Raw genomic sequence first — 24113 nt, forward strand, 5'->3', positions numbered from 1 at the left:
CCTTAAATCCAATGGCGGTCTGGAGCTATTCAATTCTGAATTGCGCCTTGTATTTTCTGTGATGCCTATGCAATCTTTCCTTCTCTGATTTTGCCTCCATGTTCAAATTCAATTGAAACGTTTGCAGCTGCAGAAAGAAAATCTTAAAAGCCTATACATGGGATTTCAAGAAGAATACCGAATCGAACCAAGTTCCTTAAAGGTACCCTTTTCGCCTGAGTTGCGTTAATTCAAATTCACTTAACTGAGTTGACTATATGTCAAATCTGCCTTGAGTAGCAGAATGAACATAGGGAAGATTAAGGTACTTCGTCAACGTCAGTGGTGACGTCAACATTAGCAACGTCACAAAAAGTTTACTGATAATTGCAGCATTTTTCATGGTTTTAGACAAATAACATTTTTGGTCGTTGAACCGTGTCTCTCTTAAAATATGTAATATTTCTTTGTTAATCATATCAATACTTTTCAGAACATTTTCAGGCAATAGAAAAAGTTGTAGGGTATGAAAAATTTGACCTCACATTACTTTGAGGCTATGTCCAATTGTAACAAAAACAATATTGCATTATTTTAGACAGACAAGGCAGAATGTAGAGGGGATTTGTGGAAAACGGGAAAAATTAACGAAAGACTTAAAAGTTGAAAAGGCCAATAGGTATAGAAAATGTGATTCATGATTGATTCATGAAGATGCAGAATCAAGAAAGGACAACACTTGAAGGGAAAACTTAAAACGTGAAGAGAATAATTAAAAACTTTGGTTGAAACAGGTAAAACTTTTAACATGCGAGTTATTGAATTTCAAGAGCAAACAATAATCTTTAAAACATAGAATAAATTAAGCAGATTTTAATAACTTGTAATAATCAAGAAAAAAGTCAGCACATTTTCAAAATTGTGCATGGTTAGCTTTTCTAAGGGAAAAATCTTTAAAGGTGAATTATTGAAAAACAAGTAGTTATGATTTTCAGATTGCACATTGATATCTGGATAAACATAGTAGATATAAGTTATTACAGATGGACACTGTGTATTGGGGGAAAGTGTCTGTCTGCATTATGGATATTAAAAAGATGAAAAAGACTCAAGGTGAAAGCAAAGAAGGAATTCATCATCTTGTATTATGTGATGCAATAACCTAAACTGAATTGTTGCATTTACTTAATCTACCTTACATTAAGAATCCCTAAACAGTTTAGTAACAATTTAGTGTGTTAGAAGTGTAGTCAGTTTCATGAGAAACAAAAGAACGCTAACATTAGGAATTCACTCATTATAAAAAAATTAAATTGAATCATTTTGGTGACATCAGTGACTACAAGCCATTTATCAACCCACTTTGTGTGATAATTATTTCACAAAATAAACATTGATTTATCAGGTAATTACAGATAAGATACTGCATATGCCTTGGATATATTTTAAATATAAAAAGGATGAATTTCAAAGAGACTAGAGTAGAGGCAGACAGGAAGTTCAATAAATTCCATTGCAATGATTTTAAAATAAAAATCTATTTCTATGTATCACTACCATCTGTTTACTAATAAAGCTATTTTTATCCAATTTACTAATGACCAATTAATTTCATAAATGTAATATTAATCTTCTGCATTATTCAATGTGTATTACCAATAACCACTCTTCCAAAGTACCCAATGTATGCATAGACTGAGATATTTAGAGATACTAACTTATCACAACTTAATCAAGAATTTACAATATTTGTTTACAGACTTATGGACATGCTGAGAAAATCTATCAGAGGACTACAATAATAGATGTCTTTGGTACATAAGTAACTCTGGGTATTTGACAGTCTTGTCACAATCAGTGGTCAGCAACAGATATCTGCATGGAGAAGGTGTTAAACCCTGTATTACATAAATTTCACAAAAATATTATGGGGCTTTTTCTACAAATCAGATGATCCCATTTGTTTTGCTTATATATATCTGGAGGTAATCCAATGCATTGAAATTATCTTCATCTGTGTAAACCATAATAAATATTTCCATTTTAATAGTCTTTGGCAGTTGGATGTTTTCCTCACCTTGTTCTGGATATCAGATTACAATTATGTTTCTTTGATGCAACCATCTTCTTGATACTTAAAACTGGTGAATCACAAGAGCTAACTGATCACAAAGTATTGAAGTAAAACCCACTATTTTTATTACCAATGCCTAGCAATCCAAACATTTGAGCAGACTGTTCAAACTCAAACTGATCTTCTCATCATTAATCCAAGTGTACTTGGGAAGTGTCCCTTCCACACTTCCAGAGATGGCATGGAGTTGCAGATCAGTATATTTGAAAATAGGGAAGCATTTTGAAAACTTCCATGCACTTTTTATAGAAAAAAGGAAAAACCTGTTTTCACCTTTGCTATAATTAGCAACTTTACATTGTTTCAAACATTCTGTGATAGACTTTCTACAGGGTTCTTCCGTCTTCAAAGAAATGACAGAAATGCTGGAAGTTTTGCAAATCTCCTGAACTCAACATGAAATATTGGTTAATGAAGAGCATCTTTTGGTGAGCAAGGAACAGAGTTTGGGGGGAACAAGATGGTTGATATTTATAAAAGAAAATATCATTCTGCCTAGCGATTGCTGGATGTTTCCAAATTGCAGAAGTAGTTGATAAGTTATTTAAAAACATCTTACTTGTTATTAAGATTAGCTTCTGTTAGTTCAAAATATGTTTTGTAAGATGACTTGCAACTTCCTTTACCTATCTATCTATTCACATTTTATTTATTTGTTTATTTATTTATTTAGAGATCCAGCGTGAAACAGACCCATCTGGCAAAATGAACCATGCCGCCCATTTGCCCACCTTCTTATCACTAGCCTAATCACAGGGCAATTTACAATGACCAATTAACATACAAGCATCTTTGGACTGTGGGAGGAAACCAGAGCAACCTGAAGAAACCAACATAATCACGGGGAGAACATACAAACTCCTTACATACAGAATCAGAACTGAGCTCCAATCTCCAATGCAGTGAACTGTGTTAACCACTTCGGTGCCGTGGTGCACTGACTGTGGCTGCATACAACCAAGAGGACAGTGAAATATTCAATGTTCCGGTCACAGAAATATGACGTTCACCAGAATGTAAAAACCAATATTCACATTCACAATTGACATTTTTCAATTGACATCAACTTCCATTTCCAAAGATTTGGCTTTTGCAGTCAAGAAACATTACCATTATCATGATGTCTATAGAAATCTGTAAGAAAATTCTGAGAGAGCTTATATTATCCCACCCACCCAAACAACAGATTTTTATAAGAACATGACTGGGATTTAAAAAACATAACTGGCAGGTTTCAAAATGTCACACTTTTAATTTTGAAACTGACATTTAGAGAAAAATTGCTCACTTTTAGAGAAAAGCTGCATCTTTGTAATCTTGAAAGTGGGTATGTTGTAGAAATAGAAGTTGCCTATGGTCCTGCAAAGTAGCTGATTTTTAGTTTGCTGAAAGCCGATAATTCAGTTTGCAATTTCAGGTATGTTGGGATCACAGTATTGGGTATGATCATTATCTTATATCTGACAAATCAGAATTAGAAACCATTTCACCTCCCTACCCAACCACAAACTTCCATAAAATCCTGGCCTGCAGGCATAAAGCCCACAGATAATTCTGAATAACTGGCATAAAGCCTACAGGTAACTTGGGAGTCCTTTTCTTTCTTATACTTGTATTTTTGTTTCTGGGTAACTTTTAAGTGTATGATTTGGGGAGTTTAATACCCATTTGAGGTAATACAGTTCTTTGGCAATTTTTCACCAAAATGGAATTGCAGAGGAAGATTTGCAGAGAAATAGTAAAACTACCATACATACTTCAAATACAAGTTATGGAGTTCCTCTGAACTAGCTGCATTATCTTCGCCAGAGAAACATTTCTGCTAGGATCCGAATTGTGACGCGCGGTTGTATTTTGTTGTACAGGCAGGCAGATTTGTTTTGGTATCTGTGGAAGTTGCAAGTTTGACAGTTACAATAACTCATTTAATCATGAATGTATTCTGTTGAGGGAGGGGTATGCATGCAACCTAATGAGAGGCAACGTAATCGTCTTCACAATGCCTGATGATAATTCCAATTCCTCTCTACAGTAGTTCGCAAAATAAATAGAACAGGTAGCAACAGTCCTACTGGAAATACTTGGATCAAAAGCAAAAAGCGGATTAGGCAGTACCCGTGAAAGAAAGTGGACGGTCGATGTCTCGGGTTCAGATCCTAACGCTCGCTTTCTCCTATCGTATGTGAACACGGGGCGGGGATCAGAGCGATGTCTGTGGAAATGGGGTGCAGACGGGCCTCAGTCAAACGCGAACAGCAGACGGTTGAACCAAGGCCTGAAGTCGGCGAGCTCACCGTGACGGCAACTCGGAGGAGAGCGCGCGCCCCTGCGTCACGAACTGTTTGTGTTCAAACTCGGCAGCGCGTGGAACATTGTCAGCATTTGGCCGCAGCGGCCAGTGCGTTTAACAGAGGCTCGCGGTTCTTCGTGTTACAAGTGAGTATGCCCGAAACTTACAAAGGCAATGTTAGGAACTCATTTATCATTTCAGGGACTGTTCCGTTGTGCCAGCTCTCTGGACAATCATTGTCCTGTTTAGCAGGCTCCAAAACTGCGCTTCGATTTTATGAAACGAAATTGCTGTACAGAAATGAAACGCAGTTAATGTTAAATTTACTAAAGGATTTGTCTGTTGTGATACATGGTTGTGTTATAATATAGAAAAGTATAGTCTCCATTTTTATTGAATCATTGAACTGAATGTACCAGCTTCTCCCCTCTTTATTTTTCGTCCTGATGAACGGTCTTGACCCGAAATGTGGACCGTTCATTTCCCTCCAAAAGTGCCGCCTGCCCTGCTGAGATCTTCCATCATTTTGTGGTTTGCTCCAAATTTTCAACAACAACAATCTTTTGTACAGGATTTAATATGTTTGGTGTTCATCTGAGTTCTCAACCGTTTAGCTTGAAAATTGTGTTGACTAGAGTAAGTGCTGGCATTTGAACTTGCAGTTTAGACGTAATGACCAATTTTTTAAAGTAGAGAAATATCATGTATCTGTATCAACTTTTATCTCAAGCTTTGTTATTGTATTTGTTCCATATTATTCAAATTTCAGTTTTAAGCTATAAAATTGCAGCTTAATAAGAAAGAAATGTTCACCAATAGAACATTAAAAAGTTTTTTGAAAAGAACAGGCCATTTGACCCAACAAAGCTTACCAAATTCCTATTCACATGGTGTGTTGAAATAACTATGAAGATTAGATTTGAAAGTCTCTTGTACCTTTGCTTGGGTACAAAATGCACAGGTCACAATTGTATTTTTTTATCAGAAATTGTTGCAAAATCTGTTACAAGTGCTGCTTCATAAAGGAAGTTAATAGCCATCTTTCGTGTTACAAAACCACCAGTTACAAAAAGTGTATTTCTATATTTATGTATTTATTGGTAATACCAGGGAGGTAGTAATGATTTTGGAGAAAAATGTGTGCTTTTATTGCAAGTAATATGCACCTGCTTGACCTAGTATGTGTGCTTATAAAAGGAGTAAATTCTTTGCCAAGATAGGACCAGGAATCGAGACAAACAAATAGTTAAATGATGATGGGAGGAAGTCAAGTGAGGACAATGTAAGGAATTAGATTGTAAGGATGTGAATAAGTGCAAAAAACATTAATAAATTCACATATGATTAAGGTAAGTGGAAAACCTCAAAGTTCCAACTCCACTAAATGCATCACTGATTTTATACCCCAGACACTTGCCTTACCTGTGATCTCCATTAATGAAGAGTCCCACCAAACATTCATGTGGTCCACCACTACTCCAAGCCTCTGATTAAATCTTATAGCTTCCATGCACTGATAGTTATTAAACTATGGCAATCAAATACCCAAGACATATTGTGAAATATTAATTCATATTCCCCTTCATGGCAGCAGCAGGTAGAATATAACTATTGCCTGTGACAGCAGACTAGTTAGAAGTTGCCACTCTGACACGAGACTAAATATGATTGCTGCAGCAGAGACAGTGAATATAGGTCCTTCCCAGTTTACAAATGCCTGATTTATGCACAGCCCCTCCTTACACATAAGCACTTGGGAGACTGGATGGATGAGCTCACTATAGAGTCATAGAACACTACAGTATAGAAACAGGCCCTTCAGCCCATCTAGTATTTGCCAGACTATTGTTCTGCCTAGTCCCATTGAAATGAACCCAGAACATTGACCTCCATACCTCTCTCATCCATGTACCTATCCAGGTTTCTCTTAAATTTTGAAATTCAAACTGCATCCCACTATTTCCTCAAGCAGCTTGTCCCACACTTTCACCGCCCTCTGTGTGAAGAAGTTCCTCTGCATATTCCCCTTAACCATTTCACCTTTCACCCTTAACTCACGACCTGTAGTTCTTGTCTCATCCAACCTTAATGGAAAAAGCCAGCATTCATTTACACTCTTAATTTTGTATACCTCCATCAAATCGCTCCTCATTCTCCTGCTCTCTAGGAAAGAAAATCCTAACTTCTTCAACCTTTCCCTATAACTCAGGTCATCAAGTCCTAGCAACATCCTTGTAAAATTTATCTGCACACTTTCAATCTTATTGATATCCTTCCTGTATGTAGGCAACCAGAGCTGCACACAATATTCCAAAGTAGACCTCACCAACTCCTTACACTGCTTCAACATAAGATTCCAACTCCTGTACTTTGACCTATGAAGACCAATGTGCTGAAAGCTCTCTTAACATCTCTTCCTACCTGTAACACTACTTTCAAGGAACTATGGACCTACAGTGGCATGCAAAAGTTTGGGCACCCCTGGTCAAAATTTCTGTTATTGTGAATAGCTAAGCGAGTAAAAAATGACCTGATTTCCAAAAGGTATGAAGTTAAAGATGACACATTTCTTTAATATTTTAAGCAAGATTACTTTTTTATTTCCATCTTTTACAGTTACAAAATAACAAAAAAGATAAAGGGCCCAAAGCAAATGTTTGGGCACCCTGCATGGTCAGTACTTAGTAACACCCCCTTTGGCAAGTATCACAGCTTGTAAATGCTTTCTGTAGCCAGCTCCTAAGAGTCTTTCAATTCTTGTTTGGGGGTTTTTCGCCCATTCTTCCTCACAAAAGGCTTCTAGTTCTGTGAGATTCTTGGGCTATCTTGCATGCACTGCTCTTTTGAGGTCTATCCACAGATTCTTGATGATGTTGAGGTCGGGGGACTGTGAAGGCCATGGCAAAATCTTCAGCTTGTACCTCTTGAGGTAGTCATTATGAATTTTGAGGTATGTTTAGGATCCTTATCCTGTTGTAGAAGCCATCCTCTTTTCATCTTCAGCTTTTTTACAGACGGTGTGATGTTTGCTTCCAGAATTTGCTGGTACTTAATTGAATTCATTCTTCCCTGCACCAGTGAAATGTTCCCCGTGCCACTGGCTGCAACACAAGCCCAAAGCATGATCGATCCACCCCCATGCTTAACAGTTGGAGAGGTGTTCTTTTCATGAAATTCTGCACCCTTTTTTCTCCAAACATACCTTTGCTCATTGCAGCCAAAAAGTTCTATTTTAATTTAATCAGTTAAAATCTAAACAAGCCTGATGCATTTTGGAAACAAGTCTTGTGGACTGATGAAATTAAAACAATTCCTATTGTTGTATATAGGCTTAACAATATAGTTTCTACAATATTCCACTATTTGCTCTGGATCTCATCTCCCCACAACTCTAGTTTAACACCCCCCCCCCCACCCCATACAGCACTAGCAAGCCTTCTAGCAAGGATATTAGAATCCCTCTAGTTCAGGTGCAAACTGTTCCACCTGTACAGGTCTCTCCTTCCCTGGACGAGAGCCCAGTGATTCAAAAATCTGAAGCCCTTTATCCTGCACCACGTGCTTAGCCACGTGTTAAACTGTGATCATATTTCTGGCTCCACCAACATATGGCATGCATAGCAATCCTAAGATAAGGTCCAGAACTTTACTTAGCACCTACCGTAACTCCTTGAACTCACTTTGCAGAACCTTGTCACCCTCCCTATCCATTTCATTAGTACGGACAAGGACCATGACCTCTGGCTGCTCACCCTCCCACTTAAGAATGCAGAAGGACTCCATCTGAGATGTCCTGACCCTAGCACCTGGAAGGCAATATACTATCAGGAAATTTTGTTCTTGTCCACAGAAACTCCTGTTTCTAATTCTAATCATTGAATCCCCTATCACTATAACTTGCCTCTTCTACGCTTTCCCTTCTGAGCCACAGAAGGTGCAATCTGCAAGTCATGAGACTCTGCACACAGATGGGCTGCCATTAGTAGGGGAGAATAGGCTTCCCAGGTGTCATTTACCCAGAGGATAACTATGTATATGAATTCAGTTCCAGAAGACTCAGGTGAGGACTTTGAAAGGGAAACCTTTAAGTGGTGATAAAAGGTTGAGCATGTGCAATGTAGTTCTTAGCACTTGTGTTGTTTTATCTTAGTATGTATAATATCAAGTACTTTGTTTATCCTCTCACTGCTGTGCACTGTAATTATTTTATACATGGGACAACATTTACACCTTTGTCCTTGGTCTTGATAACACCATCTTTCCTGGATGATGTTTATTACCTGAAGATCCTTATCTCATTGTTAACTTAAAAGCCTGAAGTTATCATCTCTATATTTACAAAAAATCAAATTCGTCCAGCTTTCCACCTATCAATACTTTATATTTCATTTAACACACAAAACCCACTGCTTGTACCTACTAATTTTACTGCAATATGGTGTCATATATTGATGTTTTCTTAATTTAAAACAAAATAATTCCTATGTATCTGTACAATACTTTAAATCTCTATGATCTGTTGCAGCATTCTGGCAATCTGATCTCAAACAGATTACATAGAGTTCGAGGGCACGGAGGCAGGTCAGCAATCTAACCATCTTACTACACTTGGCCTTGACTCTTATTTGCATTGTTATTCAAGTGCTCCTAGACATTGGCTAAACGTTGATATTAATTCTGCTTCCATCACTCACTCAGGCAGTGTATTTTCAGGTATTCTCCGCTCTGAGTGACAAGTCCCCCCCCTCAGATCCTCTAAGTATTTTTTCCTTCTCCCGGAATCCATGTCCTGTAGTCTTATATGTCTGATACAGGTCATAATCATACACCATGCAAACAGGCCCTAATATATTTCTTTGTGGTAGCAGTACATTGCAATACATAATATGAATAATAAATGTAAATTACAATGTAAGGTGAGGCCTCTGTCAGTCAGAGTTGACCATGGATATTATGTCCTAGCTGTCCAGGTACTCAAGCCTGGGCGGTACGATATGGAGAACAAGCTGTTGCCCATGTAGCAAGCTGCCCCTCTTCATGCATCTGATGAACCCAAAGGAACAGCAGAGACCAATACAGTCTGGTACCGGCAGACTGCAGGAGTTGCCAGTTAGCATTGGACTCAATGTTAGGACTCCAGCTATAGACTTTTCTCCCTCAGAGTTTACTCCCAAAGTCATCCCCATGTGTGAGTATAGCCGCAATGCAGTGGAGGTTTGAGATCAGAGTTTTCCTTCTCTTTGGTGAGCAGCCAAGCACAGCTGATGAGCCCCGTCTGCCTGAAGTGACTGATTTTAAGACGCCAGTAACTTGCCTTTTCCCTTCTTCTGTCAGTAGAAATGGCTCCCCTGAGCTTAGTAGCTAAGCCACACATGGCCAGGAGCAGGACTTGGTTGTCAGAAGCTATTTGAGGCACAAGCCATTGGGAGCATTTAATAGGTAGTGGGAGCTTGCCATAATTACCACTACCAGCTGTAACAACCTTAAGGAACCAAATCCTTGGGTTCATTGTCCAATCAAAAATCTGATGGTGGAGGGGAAGAAGCTATTCCTGAAACATTAAGTGTGTGTCTTCAAGCTCTTGTACCTCCTCATTGATGGTAGCAATGAGAAGAAGGCATGTACTGGTTGATGGGGGGGGGGGGCCTTAATGATGAATGACGCCTTTTTGAGGAGTCCTAGATGCAGAGGAGGGTAGTTTCTATGGTGGAACTAACTGAGTTTACAACTTTCTGCAGCTTTTTCCTATCCTGTGCTTTTTCCTCCATACCAGATATTGATGCAACCAGTTCGAATGTTCTCCATGGTACATCTGTAAAAAATTGCTATGACATACAATACCGGTCTCCTCAAACTACAAATGAAATTCAGCTGCTGTTGTGTCTCCTTTGTAATTACATCAATATATTGGGCCCAGATAGATTGACATTGAGTCAAGATTTTTGTTGTGACACCACTCAACGAGCTGATCTATCTCGCTCCTGTACACCTCCTTGTCACCATCTGAAATTCTGCCAACAATAGTTGTGTCAGTGGCAAATTTATAGATGCTGTTTGAGCTGTGCCTAGCAACATAGTCATGGATGTATAGAGTAGAGCAGTGGGCTTAACACGCATCCTTGACGTGTGCCAGTGTTGATTGTCAGCCAGGAGATGTTATTTCCAATCTGCATTAAATGTAATCTCCCGGTGAGGAAGTCAAGGATCCAGTTGCAGAGGGGGGGACATAGGCCCAGACTTCAGAGCATGTTAATTTGAAAAGAGGTTAAACTGTGTTGAAGGCTGGGCTGTAATTAATATACAACAGTGTGATGTGTGTATTGCTATTGTCCAGGTGATCCAAGGGCAAGTGGAGTGCCAGTGAGACTGTATCTGTTGTAGACTTATCGTGATGATGGGCAAATTGTAGTGGGTCCAGGTCATTGCAAAGGCAGGAGTTGATCCTAGCCATGACTAACCTCTCAAAGCATTTCATCACATTAGATGTGAGTGCATCTGGGTGATGGTCATTGAGGAAGCTCACCCTGGTGTTCTTGGGCAGGTAGGAACCACCAACTGCAGCAGTGAGAAATTGAAGATGTCCTTGAATACTACCACCCGTGTTTGGCACAGGTTTTCAGAGCCCTATCAGGTACATAAGCAGGACTTGATGCCTTGTGAGGGATCATCCTCTTCAAAGCTATTCTGACCTTGGCCTTAAGACAGAGATCACAGAATCACCATTAATGCAGAGATTCACACAGGTGTAGTTTCATTCTCCCTTTTAAAGCATGCATAAAAGATGTTGAGCTCCTCTGGGAGTGAAACGTTATAGCCATTTATGATGCTCGGCTTTGCTTTGTAGGAAGTAATTGCCTGTAAACCCTGCCAGAGCTGACTGGCATCCATTTCTGATTTGAACCTTAATTGGAATTGTTTCTTTGCCTTTAAAATAACCATCCATAGATTGTACATGGACTGCTTGTATAGTTCTGGATCACCAGTCTTGAATGGCACAGATCTAGCCCTCAGAAGACTATGTATTTCCTGGTTTACCACAGCTTTTGGTTTAGATATGTCTAGTATGTTCTTGAATGCACACACTCATCCATACAGGTCTTGATGAAGTCAGTGACAACTCAAGCAGATTCAAAGACAAATCCCTGAATATTGTGCAGTCCACCAACTCAAAACCAGTGTAAGCAATCCTTCGCTTGTCTTGACCATACCTTCTTGGTCTTTAGTCTCTGTCTATACTCTGAAAGTGAAAGTACAGCCAGGTGATTGAACTTTCCAAAGTGCTGGGATGGGATGGGATGGTAAATGTTCCTAATGGTGGTATAACAATGGTCAAGTGAGTTGGCTCCTCTGCTTCCACAGGTGATATGTTGGTTCAGAAACTCCTTCAAGCTGATAGGGAAGCTATCTTGGTGCACTGCTTTTTGACTGCTAATCATGATTCTCAGCTCTTCCAGTGTCTGTCTGAGGAGGAGTGATGCTGGAAGACTCCCACAGCAAATAAAATGGGTGACGTTTGACTCCTAGATGTTCCAGATCAGCTGAGCAGTATTGAGACATACGGCCACGTCTGTACAATGTGATGAGTTAATCATAAAGCATACTCCACCTCCTCTATATTTAAAAGACTGAGCAGACCTGGCTTTATGGTGAATGGTGAAGCAACTGGTTGTACATTCGCCAGCAAGGTAGTTGGGTGTGGGGGTTTGAGGCCTCTGCATTTCAGTCATGCTTGTAGATCAGTGCACCTTCCCCACTTCCATTTTCTTAAAGGGGAAATGGACTTGTGACCTGCATCTGCCATCCGGCTCACAAAGAGTTACCTCTTATCAGCATCATCTTGGAAAATGCTTTCACCCTGTCTAGTCCCCTCAGAATCTTATGTACCTCTCAGGTCACCCCTTAATCTTCTACATTCTAGGAAGTAAAGTCCTTTCCTTATAACCTTTTCTTATAAGTTAGACTGCCAAGTCCAGGCAACATTTTGGTAAATATTTTCTATACCTTTTCTATTTTCATAACACCTTTCCAATAACAAGGTGATCAGAATGGTGAACAATATTCCAAGTGTGGCTTCACCAATGTCTTACATAATTGCAACATAACTTCCAATGCCCTGACTGATGAAAGCTAAGGACCTTCTCACTACCCTATCTACTTGTGACACCACTTTCTATGTACTTGCAGTTCTAGGTTCCTCTGTTTCATAAGACTCTGCAGAGCCCTACCATCCACTGTATATGTCCAACTCTGGTTGATCTCTGAAGATGCAATACCTCAGATGTCTAGATTCAAACGTAAGAGAGACTGCAAATGCTAGAAATCCGGAGCAATGCAAAAAATTCCGGAGGAACTCAGTAGGTCAGATAGCATCTATGGTGGGAGATGTACAATGGACATTTCGGGTGATACCCTTTATCGGGACTGGGAAGAAGAAGACAGAAGCCAAAATAAGAGTGGGAGAAGGGAGAGGAGCATCAGCTGATAGGTGAATCCAGGTGAGAAGCAGGACGTAGGTAGATGGGTTGGGGAGAGGGGGAGTGGGGATGCCTAGTTCACTTAACTTTCAAATCATTTATATAAATTACAAACAACTAAGATCTCAACATTGGCACCTGTGTCACATCACTAGATGCATATTTTCAATATGAGAAACAACCCTGAACCATCACCCTCTGCTTCCTACCACTGAGGCAATTATGAATCCAATCCGCTATCATTCCATGGATCCCACACAATCTAACCTTCCAGTCTAGCATGCCATGTAGGATGTGGTCAAAGGCCTTGCTGAAGTCCATATGGGCAATATTCATTACCTTACCCTCAACTACCTTATTGCTTACCTCCTCAAAAGAATTCCAAGAGTTTGTCAGACATGACTTCCCACAGACAAAGCTCTCCTAACTATCCTCAATCAGACCCTATCTCTCCAAAATTTGACAAATCCTCTCCCTCTAGCAATTTGTCACATGTCAGGCTCACAGTTCTGTAGTTCCATGATTTGTTTCTTGTATTCTTTTTAAACAATGGTACCATATTTGCCACTCTTCATTCCTCCAGAACCTCACCTGTGGCTACAAATAAAGAAAAGAACTCTGCAAGGGATTTCCCCAGGCCCTGGGGATTTATCCGGTTTAATGCACTTTAAGTTCACTTCCAAGTTTAATCATCATTCAACATGTATACAGCTAAATTAAACATCATTCTTCTAGGGCCAAGATGCACATTGAAGTTTAATTTCCATTCAACCTGTATACATTCAACATATGTACAGTTAAAATAAACATTGTTCTCCTAGGGCCAAGATGGAGTCACACACAGCACACAGAACATACAGTTACAATATCATGTGCAGCCTCAAAATAATATTAGCACCCACTCCCTGAACTGGCGTGTGGCCAAGTGGTTAAGGCGTTGGTCGAGTGATCTGAAGGTTGCTAGTTCAAGCCTCAGCTAAGAAAACGTGTTGTGTCCTTGACCAAGGCACTTAACCACACATTGCTCTGTGACAACACCGGTGCCAAGCTGTATCGGCCCTTGCCAGTAGCGTAGAGAGAGGAGGCTTGCAGCATGGGCAGCTGCTGGTCTCCCACCTGCCAAGGTGCAAATCCATGGTCTCTCGAGACTAACGGATGCCTATATATATATATAGACCCTGAATGGTGTAGCCTGAAGATTTTTGGTGCATGGCTGTTGTCCAGGAGCCTGCAAGAACAAGCATACGGTAGTCCCTGATCTTGTACTGGATCAGTTGCAGATGAAGGCAATCCAGCTTGTCCTCTAGGGAGCGAATGCTGGAGGGGAACATTGACAGGAGAGCCAGCCTGCAGGGGCCAGCTCCCAGTCCAGCATGAATTCCAGTGTGTCTGTGCACCTCTGTTTTCTCCACACTGCCTCTGGCAGCTCCTCCCCTGGATGCCTGCAATTCCCATGAAGCTGTATGCCCACATTACTTAGTGCTGTAGGTCAAGGGAGAATAAGATAAATTTCATTCTCTAAAATTGTCGCAGGTATCCTGAATAAAGTTGAAGATTATGGTAATGTAGTTTTGACTGCATGTAGAACTTGAGATATCCGTCTTTTAACATCCTGCTGAAGCAGGATAACCCTATACATTGTGCCTCACTAAAGTACACGTATGAGAGTTACTCACTAAGCACATTTATTTGACATAGCCTTTGCTATTGGCTAAATCAAAGTGATCAGAATTATCACTAGTATCTGCCGGTATTATCGCAGTGTTATCAGTTTAGGCAAAGTTGGTTAATGAATTGCCTGGGCCAAATTTGGTTAATGCTTTGGTCTGTTAATTTAATATGATGACTTTTGGATGTATCAAGAACAGTCAGTAAATGGCTTTCAACTTTACTGTGAGATAATGTGGTAATCTCAGGATTGCTAGCTGAGCCATGTGCCAGTGAGGAATGCTCTGGAGGATGAATACATGGCTGAGGAACTGGTGTAGGGGGCAGGGTTTCAGATTTCAGCATCATTGGGACTTCTTCTGGGACAGGTGGGACCTGTACAAGAGAGACAGGTTACACCTGAACTACAGGGGAACTAATATCCTTCCAGGGAGGTTTGTTAGTGCTGTTGGGGTGTGGGTTAAACTAGAGTTGCGGGGGATGGGAACCAGAGTGTGGAACGGTGGTGAAAATAAATGATGTTAAAGTTTCATGCAAAGTCACAAATAGAAGGGTTGTGTGTGGTGGTAATAATCTTCTGAGGTCTGTCTATTTCAATGCGAAGAGTATTGTGAGGAAGGCTGACGAGCTGAGGGCGTGGATTGACATGCGGAATTATGACGTTGTAGCTATTAATCAAACTTGGCTACAGTAGGGGCAGGACTGGTCGCTTAATGTTCCAGGGTTCCAATGTTTCAGACGTGATATAGGCAGAGGGATGAAGGGTGGGCGGGTGGCATTGCTAGTCAGGGAAAATGTTACAGCAGTGCTCAGGCAAGACAGATTAGAGGGCTTGTCGAGGCCATATGAGTGGAACTGAGAAACATGAAAGGTATGACCACATTAATGAGGTTGAATTATAGACCACCCAATAGTCAGCGAAAATTGGTGGAGCAAATCTGCAGAGAGATAGCAGACAACTGCAGGAAACATAAAGTTGTGATAGTAGGGGATTTTAATTTTCCACATATTGATTGGGACTCCCATACTGTTAAAGGTCTAGGTGGGTTAGAGTTTGTAAAATGTGTTCAGGAAAGTTTTCTAAATCAATATATAGAGGTACTGACTAGAGAGGGTGAAATATTAGATCTCCTGTTAGGAAACAAGTTAGGACAGGTGACAGAAATGTATGTTGAGGAACACTTTGGTTCCAGTGAACATTACACCATTAGTTTCAACTTGATCATGGATAAAAATAGATCTGGTCCTCAGGTTGAGGTCCTAAATTGGAAAAAGGCAAAATTTGAAGAAATGAGAAAGGATCTAAAAAGCATGGATTGGGACAGGTTGTTCTCTGGCAAGGATGTCATTGGTAAGTGGGAGGCCTTCAAAGGAGAAATTCTGAGGGTGCAGAGTTTGTATGTTCCTGTCAGGATTAAAGGCAAAGTGAATAGGAATAAGGAACCTTGGTTCGCAAGGGATATTGGAAATCTGATAAAGAAGAAGAGAGAGATGTATAACATGTATAGGAAACAGGGAGCAAATAAGGTGCTTCAGGAGTATAAAAAGTGCAAAAAAATACTTAAGAAAGAAATCAGGAGGACTAAAAGAAGACATGAGGTAGTTTTGGCAATCAAGGTGAAGGATAATCCAAAGAGCTTCTACAGGTTGTATTAATAGCAAAAGGATAGTAAGGGATAAAATTGGTCCTCTTGAAGATTAGAGTGGTTGGCTATGTATGGAACCAAAACAAATGGGGGAGATCTTAAATAGCTTTTTTTCATCTGTATTTACTAAGGAAACTGGCATGGAGTCAGTGGAAATAAGGCAAACAAGTAGTGAGGTCATGAAACCTATACAGATTGAAGAGGAGGAGGTGCTTGCTACCTTGATGCAAATCAGATTAGATAAATCCCCAGGACCTGACAGGGCATTCCCTCGGACCTTGAAGGAGACTAGTGTTGAAATTGCAGGGGCCCTGGCAGAAATATTTTAAAATGTCGCTATCTACGGGTGAAATGCTGGAGAATTGGAGGATAGCTCATGTTGTTCTGTTGTCTAAAATAGGCTCTAAAAGTAATCCAGGAAATTATAGGCTGGTAAGTTTGACATCGGTAGTATGTAAATTATTGGAAGGAGTACTAAGAGATAGAATCTACAAGTATTTAGATAGGCAGGGACTTATTAGGGTGAGTCAGCACGGCTTTGTGTATGGTAGGTCATGTTTAACAAATCTATTGGAGCTTTTTGAGGAGGTTACAAGGAAAATGGATGAAGGGAGGCAGTGGATGTTGTCTTCATGGACTTCAGTAAGGCCTTTGACAAGGTCCCGCATGGGAGGTTAGTTAGGAAGATTCAGTCGCTAGGTATACATGGTGAGGTAGTAAATTGGATTAGACATTGGCTCAATGGGAGAAGTCAGAGAGTGGTAGTGGAGGATTGCTTCTCTGATTGGAGGCCTGTGACTAGTGGTGTGCCACAAGGATCAATGCTGGGTCCATTGTTATTTGTCATCTATATCAATGATCTGGATGATAAGGTGCTAAATTGGATCAGCAAATTTACTGATGATACAAAGATTGGAGGTGTAGTGGACAGTGATGAAGGTTTTCAAAGTTTGCAGAGGGATCTGGACCAGCTGGAAAAATGGGCTAAAAAATGGCACATGGAGTTTAATACAGACAAGTGTGAGGTATTGCACTTTGGAAGGAAAAACCAAGGTGGAACACACAAGGTAAATGGTAGGGCACTGAGGAGTGCAGTAGAACAGAGGGATCTAGGAATACAGATACAAAATTCCTTAAAAGTGACGTCCCATCTAGATAAGGTAGTAAAGATAGTTTTTGATACATAGGCCATTATAATCAAAGTATTGAGTATAAGAGTTGGAATGTTATGGTGAGATTGTATAAGGCATTCGTGAGACCGAATTTGGAGTATTGTGTGCAGTTTTGGTCACCGAATTACAGGAAGGATATTAATAAGATTGAAAGAGTGCAGAGAAAGTTTACAAGGATGTTGCCGGGACTTGAGAAACTGAGTTACAGAGAAAGGTTAAACAGGTTTATTCCCTGGAGCGGAGAAGAATGAGGGGAGACTTGATAGAGGTATATAAAATTATGATGGGTTTAGATAGAGTGAATGCAAGCAGGCTTTTTCCACTGAGACTAGGGGAGGAAAAAAAACCAGAGGACATGGGTTAAGGATGAAGAGGGAAAAGTTTAAAGAGAACATTGGGGGGGGGGGGCGGGCTTCTTCACACAAGAGAGTGGTGGGAATGTGGAATGAGCTGCCAGATGAAGTGGTAAATGCGGGCTCACTTTTAACATTTAAGAAAAACTTGGACAGGTACATGGATGAGAGGTGTATGGAGGGATATGGGCCAGGTGCAGGTCAGTGGGACAAGGCAGAAAAATGGTTCGGCACAGCCAAGAAGGGCCAAAAGGCCTGTTTCTGTGCTGTAATGTTCTATGGTTCTATAATGGAGAGATGAATATTTCATTGCTCACCAACACCAAGCTTGTATTAAGTCTGATCGAAATGTACCTGCTTACTTCTATTTGATAGGAGGATTTTGAAGTTGAATATCTCTTTGGAGAAATTCAATTTTATAATACTGTTGCAGACCACCTGATTTCCTCCCTCCTCCAACCAGGTACATTAACCTTACTGTCTGATCACACTGATCTCTAGATTACTGATGTTTAGTGATGTTGTGGGTATGTCAAATATATAACCCTTCTCACTCTTCATATTGTGAGTATTGTATTGCAGCCTGATGTAATTTGACCCCTATATTTTCATGTCTGTTAATCACATATATGATAATCTGGCTGATCTACCAGGTTATGTTGATATTCAAATATGTGCGAATATGAGGTCCTAAGATTCACTGATAATCAGCCTATGCCATGAATTTTAATTTAGATTACATGGCACAAAAGCCATTTATTAATTGTAACCAAATTCAAACCAAAATACCCTTTTGTGTTAAGTTGATTCAAATCTATATAATGGTTGGGAATGGAAAAATTTGCCAACTTTTAAGAAACATTCTGAGGTTGTGAGTCCATTTAACATTCATATTTTTTGAATTAAGTCCAAAACAAACTATCAGTGTTTTATCATTTTGATTATTCTCAATAATAAATCAGCACTCACATAGACAAGTCATTATGAACAAGAAAATCTTCTCTGAGATTACAGAGGGTTAACAGCTTTCAACACTGAGCAGTGAAGTGACTTAGAACTGAACATATAATAAATACTTTTTCAAAAACTCGGGTTCAATTTGACAATCTGGATAACCTTTAATTACACTTGGTCTGTTTAGTCTTTCCCACTGTAGGTGAAAAAGATATCTAGCCAGTTTTCAGTTCCTGTTCACTCACTCGCTTCCTCATGTTACTCAAAAAGGAACTCAAGCCTTTTTAAAACTTCAGAATATTCACATTCAGTTCTGTTCAGAACTAAAATATTGCAGGAATGTTCCATTTTTCAAGAAGTGTACTGTATACCTTTAGATATCTCTGTATACCCAGACTTTAGCAGGTTTCTCCGTTACTAATATCTGATCTGTAACAGAATGGGTCAGGTCACAGATCTGTCAGTGGGTGAGCATCTGGGGGACAGTGAGCACCGCTCCCTGGCCTTTAGCATTATCAGGAAAAGGATAGAATCAGAGGGGACAGGAAAATTTTTAATTGGGGAAGGGCAAATTATGAGGCTATAAGGCTAGAACTTGCGAGTGTGAATTGGGGTGATGTTTTTGCAGGGAAATATACAATGGACATGTGGTCAATGTTTAGGGAACTCTTGCAGGATGTTAGGGATAAATTTGTCCCAGTGGGGAAGATAAAGAATGGTAGGGTGAAGGAACCATGGGTGACAAGTGAGGTGGAAAATCTAATTAGCTGGAAGAAGGTTTAGGAAGCAAGGATCAGATGCGGCTATTGAAGTATATAGGGGAGCAAGAAAGGAACTTAAGAAGGGGCTGAGGAGAGCAAGAAGGGGGCATGAGAAAGCCTTGGTGAGTAGGGTAAAGGAAAACCCCAAGGCATTTTTCAATTATGTGAAGAATAAAAGGATGACAGGAGTGAAGGTAAGACCAATTAGAGATAAAGGTGGGAAGATGTGCCTGGAGGCTGTGGAAGTGAGCGAGGTCCTCAATGAATACTTCTCTTCGGTATTTACCAATGAGAGGGAACTTGATGACGGTGAGGACAATATGAATGAGGTTGAAGTTCTGGAGCATGTTGATGTTAAGGGACAGGAGGTGTTGGATTCGCTAAAATACATTAGGATGGATAAGTCCCCGGGGCCTGATGGAATATTCCCCAGGCTGCTCCATGAGGCGAGGGAAGAGATTCCTTCTGGCTAGGATCTTTATGTCCTTGTTGTCCACGGGAATGGTACCGGAGGATTGGAGGGAGGCGAATGTTGTCCCCTTGTTCAAAAAAGGTAGTATGGATAGTCCGGGTAATTATAGACCAGTGAGCCTTACATCTGTGGTGGAAAAGCTGTTGGAAAAGATTCTTAGAGATAGGATCTATGGGCATTTAGAGAATCATGGTCTGATCAGAGACAGTCAGCATGGCTTTGTGAAGGGCAGATTGTATCTAACAAGCCTGTTAGAATTCTTTGAGGAGGTGACCAGACACTTAGATGAGGGTAGTGTAGTGGATGTGATCTACATGGATTTTAGTAAGGCATTTGATAAGGTTCCACATGGTAGGCTTATTCAGAAAGTCATAAGGCATGGGATCCAGGGAAGTTTGGCCAGGTGGATTCAGAACTGGCTTGCCTCTGCAGAAAGCAGAGGGTTGTGGGGGAGGGAGTACGTTCAGATTGGAAGGTTGTGACTTGTGGTGTCCCACAAGGATTGGTTCTGGGACCCCTACTTTTCATGATTTTTATTAATGACGTGGATTGGGGGTAGAAGGGTGGATTGGCAAGTTTGCAGATGACACAAAGGTTGGTGGTGTTGTAGATAGTGTAGAGGATTGTCGAAGATTGCAGAGAGACATTGATAGGATGCGGGAGTGGGCTGAGAATTGGCAGATGGAGTTCAACTTGGAGAAGTGTGAGGTGGTACACTTTGGAAGGACAAACTCCAAGGCAGATTACAAAGTAAATGGCAGGATACTTGGTAGTGTGGAGGAGCAGAGGGATCTGAGGCTACATGTCCACAGATCCCTGAAGGTTGCCTCACAGGTAAATAGGGTAGTTAAGAAAACTTATGGGGTTTCGACGGATGGAGTTTAAGGGCGGCGAGGTAATAATGCACCTCTATAAAACTCTAGTTAGGCCACACTTGGAGTACTGTGTCCAATTCTGGTCACCTCACTATAGGAAGGATGTGGAAGCATTGGAAAGGGTACAGAGGAGATTTACCAGGATGCTATCTGGTTTAGAGAGTATGCATTATGATAGATTAAGGGAGCTAGGGCTTTACTCTTTGGAGAGGAGGAGGAGGATAAGAGGAGACATGATGGAAGTATACAAGATATTAAGAGGAATAAATAGAGTGGACAGCCAGCGCCTTTTCCCCAGGGCACAACTGCTCAATACAAGAGGACGTGGCTTTAAGGTAAGGGGTGGGAAGTTCAAGGGGGATATTAGTGGAAGGTTTTTTACTCAGAGAGTGGTTGGTGTGTGGAATGCACTGCCTGAGTCAGTGGTGGAGGCAGATACACTAGTGAAATTTAAGAGACTACTAGACAGGTATATGGAAGAATTTAAGGTGGGGGGGGGGATATATAGGAGGCAGGGTTTAAGGGTTGGCACAACATTGTGGGCCAAAGGGCCTGTACTGTGCTGTACCATTCTATTTTCTAACATAGATTAACCCTGTTTCCCACAATCACAGGCAATGTATCTTCCTTCCTACAATTAACACTCTCTCCTCATAGCATACTTACAGGGTACAAGGAAGGATAAATGAAGAGAGTGCACCCTGCAGAAAGTAGAAAGGGATGGTCCTGTAGCGCAGTTAGAAATTGGCTGGATTGGATGGCTTTGTTGGTAAAAATAAAATCATTTCAGTGCCATAGGATCAGAAGATGTAGAATCCATGTGGGTAGAGTTAGAAATTGCAGGGTGTTATATGTAGGCCTCTGAACAGTAGCCAGGATGATGGATCCAAATTACGAAAGGATATAAAAAAAGCATGTAAAAATGGTTATGATCTGATGAGATTTCAATATACAAGGAGATTGGGAAAATAGGGTTGATGCTGGATCCCAGGGGAAGGTATTTGAAGATTGCCTATTAGATACCTTTTTAGAGCAGTGTGTGGTTGAGTCCACAAGGGAAAAGACAATTCTAGATCTGGGCATTGTGTAATGAACCAGATATGATGAGGGAGCTTGTAGGGACCCTGAGGATATAGTCATTTTAATATGATAGAATTCACCCTGCAGTTTGAGAGGGAGAAGCTGTCTCATCCATAGCAAATAAGTATTGATGATGAAACATATCCATTCCTGCCTGAGAAGTGACTTAGATCCACTCCAATTTGCCTCCAATAGCAACAGGTCCACAGCAGATGCCATCTCATTGGCTCTTCACTCAACCATGGAACATATAGACTTCAAAGGTGTACACCTGGATACACTTCATCAATTGCAACACAGTATTCAATATCATTATCCCCTCAAAACTAATCAATACGCTCCTAGACCTTGGCCTCAATGCCTCCTTGTGCAATTGGATCCTTGATTTCCTCAGTTGTAGACCACAGTCATTTTGGATTGGCAACAACATCTTCTCCAGATTTCCATCAGCACAGGTGCATCACATGACTGTGTGCTTAGTCCCTACACTACTTGCTTTACACTTATGATAGTATGGCTAAGTTCGGCTCCAAAGTTATATTCAAATTTACTGACATCACCACTGTTAAAGGCTAAATCAAGATGGTGACAAATCAGCATATTGTAGCGAGACTGACAATCTGGCTGAGTGGTCCTGTAACAACTACCTCTTACATAATGTCCATGATTATTGACTTTAGAGGGGTAAAAACAGAGGTCCATGAGCTAGTCCTCATTGGAAGGATCAAAGGTCAGCAACTTTAAATTTCTTGGTGTTATTATTTCAGAGGACCTGTCCTAGGTCCAGCATGTAAGTGCAATTACAAAGAAAGCACAGCAGCACCTCATTAGGAGTTTGCAGAAAATAAAGTGAACCATTTTGCCAGTCACCTTGGAGGCCGGGCATATTTAAAGCAGAGGTTGATACGTTCTTAATTAGTAAGGGTATCAAAAGGTATTGGAGAGAATTGAGAGGACAATAAATCAGCCAATTTGGAATTATGAGGCAGATGCAATGAGCTGAATGGTCTAATTCTACTTCCATGTCTTGTGGTCTTATGATGGCAGGGGAAGATTTGACTGGTAGTGGGACTGAGATGCAGCTGGTGGGAATGACACACAATAATGTGCTTGATTCAGAGACTGGTGGGGAGCAGATAATGATCAAGGATTGATATCTTCTCTGTTTGTGGCAACATATGGTGAAAGAATAAGTGTAGGAAATGGGAGTTACAGGCAAGGGCTCTACCAGCCACAGTGGAGGGAAGGCTATGCGTCCTGAAAAATGGGGCTACTTCAGATATCTCGAAATGGAAATTCTCATCTTGAGAGAACAGTTGCAACAGAGATCGAGCAACAAAGAGAAAGGGATGAAGTCCTCTTGAAAGACAAGGTGGGAGGCAGTGTTGTCTTGTTAGTTATGGAAGTTGGTGGGTTAATAGTAAATGTAGGTGGGACATCTGTCTCCAAGGACAAAACAATCCAAGTGAATTTGAGGGCCAGCTGTAAGTTAATATGAAAGTTGATTAAAATTGGCATGTTCTGTACTGGTGGAGGTAACAACAATACAATCTGTGATGTATACAAGAGGAAGAACTTGGGAAAAATTGCAGGGTAAGTTTGAAACAAAGACTGCTTCATGTTGCCAACGGAATGGCAGATTTAGATCAGCTTATGTAAGTGTCTATAGCTACATCTTTGATTTTCAGAAAGCGAGGGGGAATCAAAAGGGAAGTTGTTCAGTGTGAGAGCAAGTTCAGCCAGGTAGAGAAGGGTGCTAGTAGAGAGGGTCCATGTTCTAGAAAGAAACAAAAGGTTCTAAAAGCTTTCCTGGTGGGCAACAGAGGTGTATAGCAACTGGACATTCTGAGTAAAGATGAGGCATTGGGAGCTAGGGAATTGGAAGTTATTAAAATGATAGCATGTAAGTGGGAAGAGATCCCTGGACCATGAACCCCACCAACTGTATTCTATATCATCACAGATCTCACTGCATCAAAAGATTTCTCCTCCCCATGATTCACAAAATGGATTGCCTTCTTCCTGTACTTGCCCCTCTGAACTTATTTCCTTATACTGTAACTTCCCTCTTCCCAATCCAGTTCCTTTCTGACCGATGCACTTCCAACTTGCCATTCCCTGACTCCCACCTCCTCTTCTTCACCATGGATGTTCAGGCTATAAACCGCCATTCCCCATCAGGAAGACCTTAGGGCCGACTCTCCATTTTTTTCTAGAACATAGATTCAATCAGTATCCCTGCTTCTCCTGGCCAA

General features: G+C 40.6%; 1 protein-coding gene across 1 annotated transcript in view; it reads left to right on the forward strand.

Annotated features, from left to right (window-relative positions):
- Positions 1–3339: 3339 nt before the first annotated feature.
- LOC132404738 (spermatogenesis-associated protein 16-like) overlaps positions 3340–24113 on the forward strand; it is a 115182-nt gene continuing 94408 nt past the window's right edge. The window contains exon 1 of the mRNA XM_059989164.1: positions 3340–4549. The gene's annotated coding sequence lies outside the window, so the exon portion shown is untranslated. The remainder of the gene's footprint in view (positions 4550–24113) is intronic.

Source organism: Hypanus sabinus, chromosome 2 (assembly GCF_030144855.1).
Source record: "Hypanus sabinus isolate sHypSab1 chromosome 2, sHypSab1.hap1, whole genome shotgun sequence".
In the NCBI taxonomy this organism is placed as follows: domain Eukaryota; kingdom Metazoa; phylum Chordata; class Chondrichthyes; order Myliobatiformes; family Dasyatidae; genus Hypanus; species Hypanus sabinus.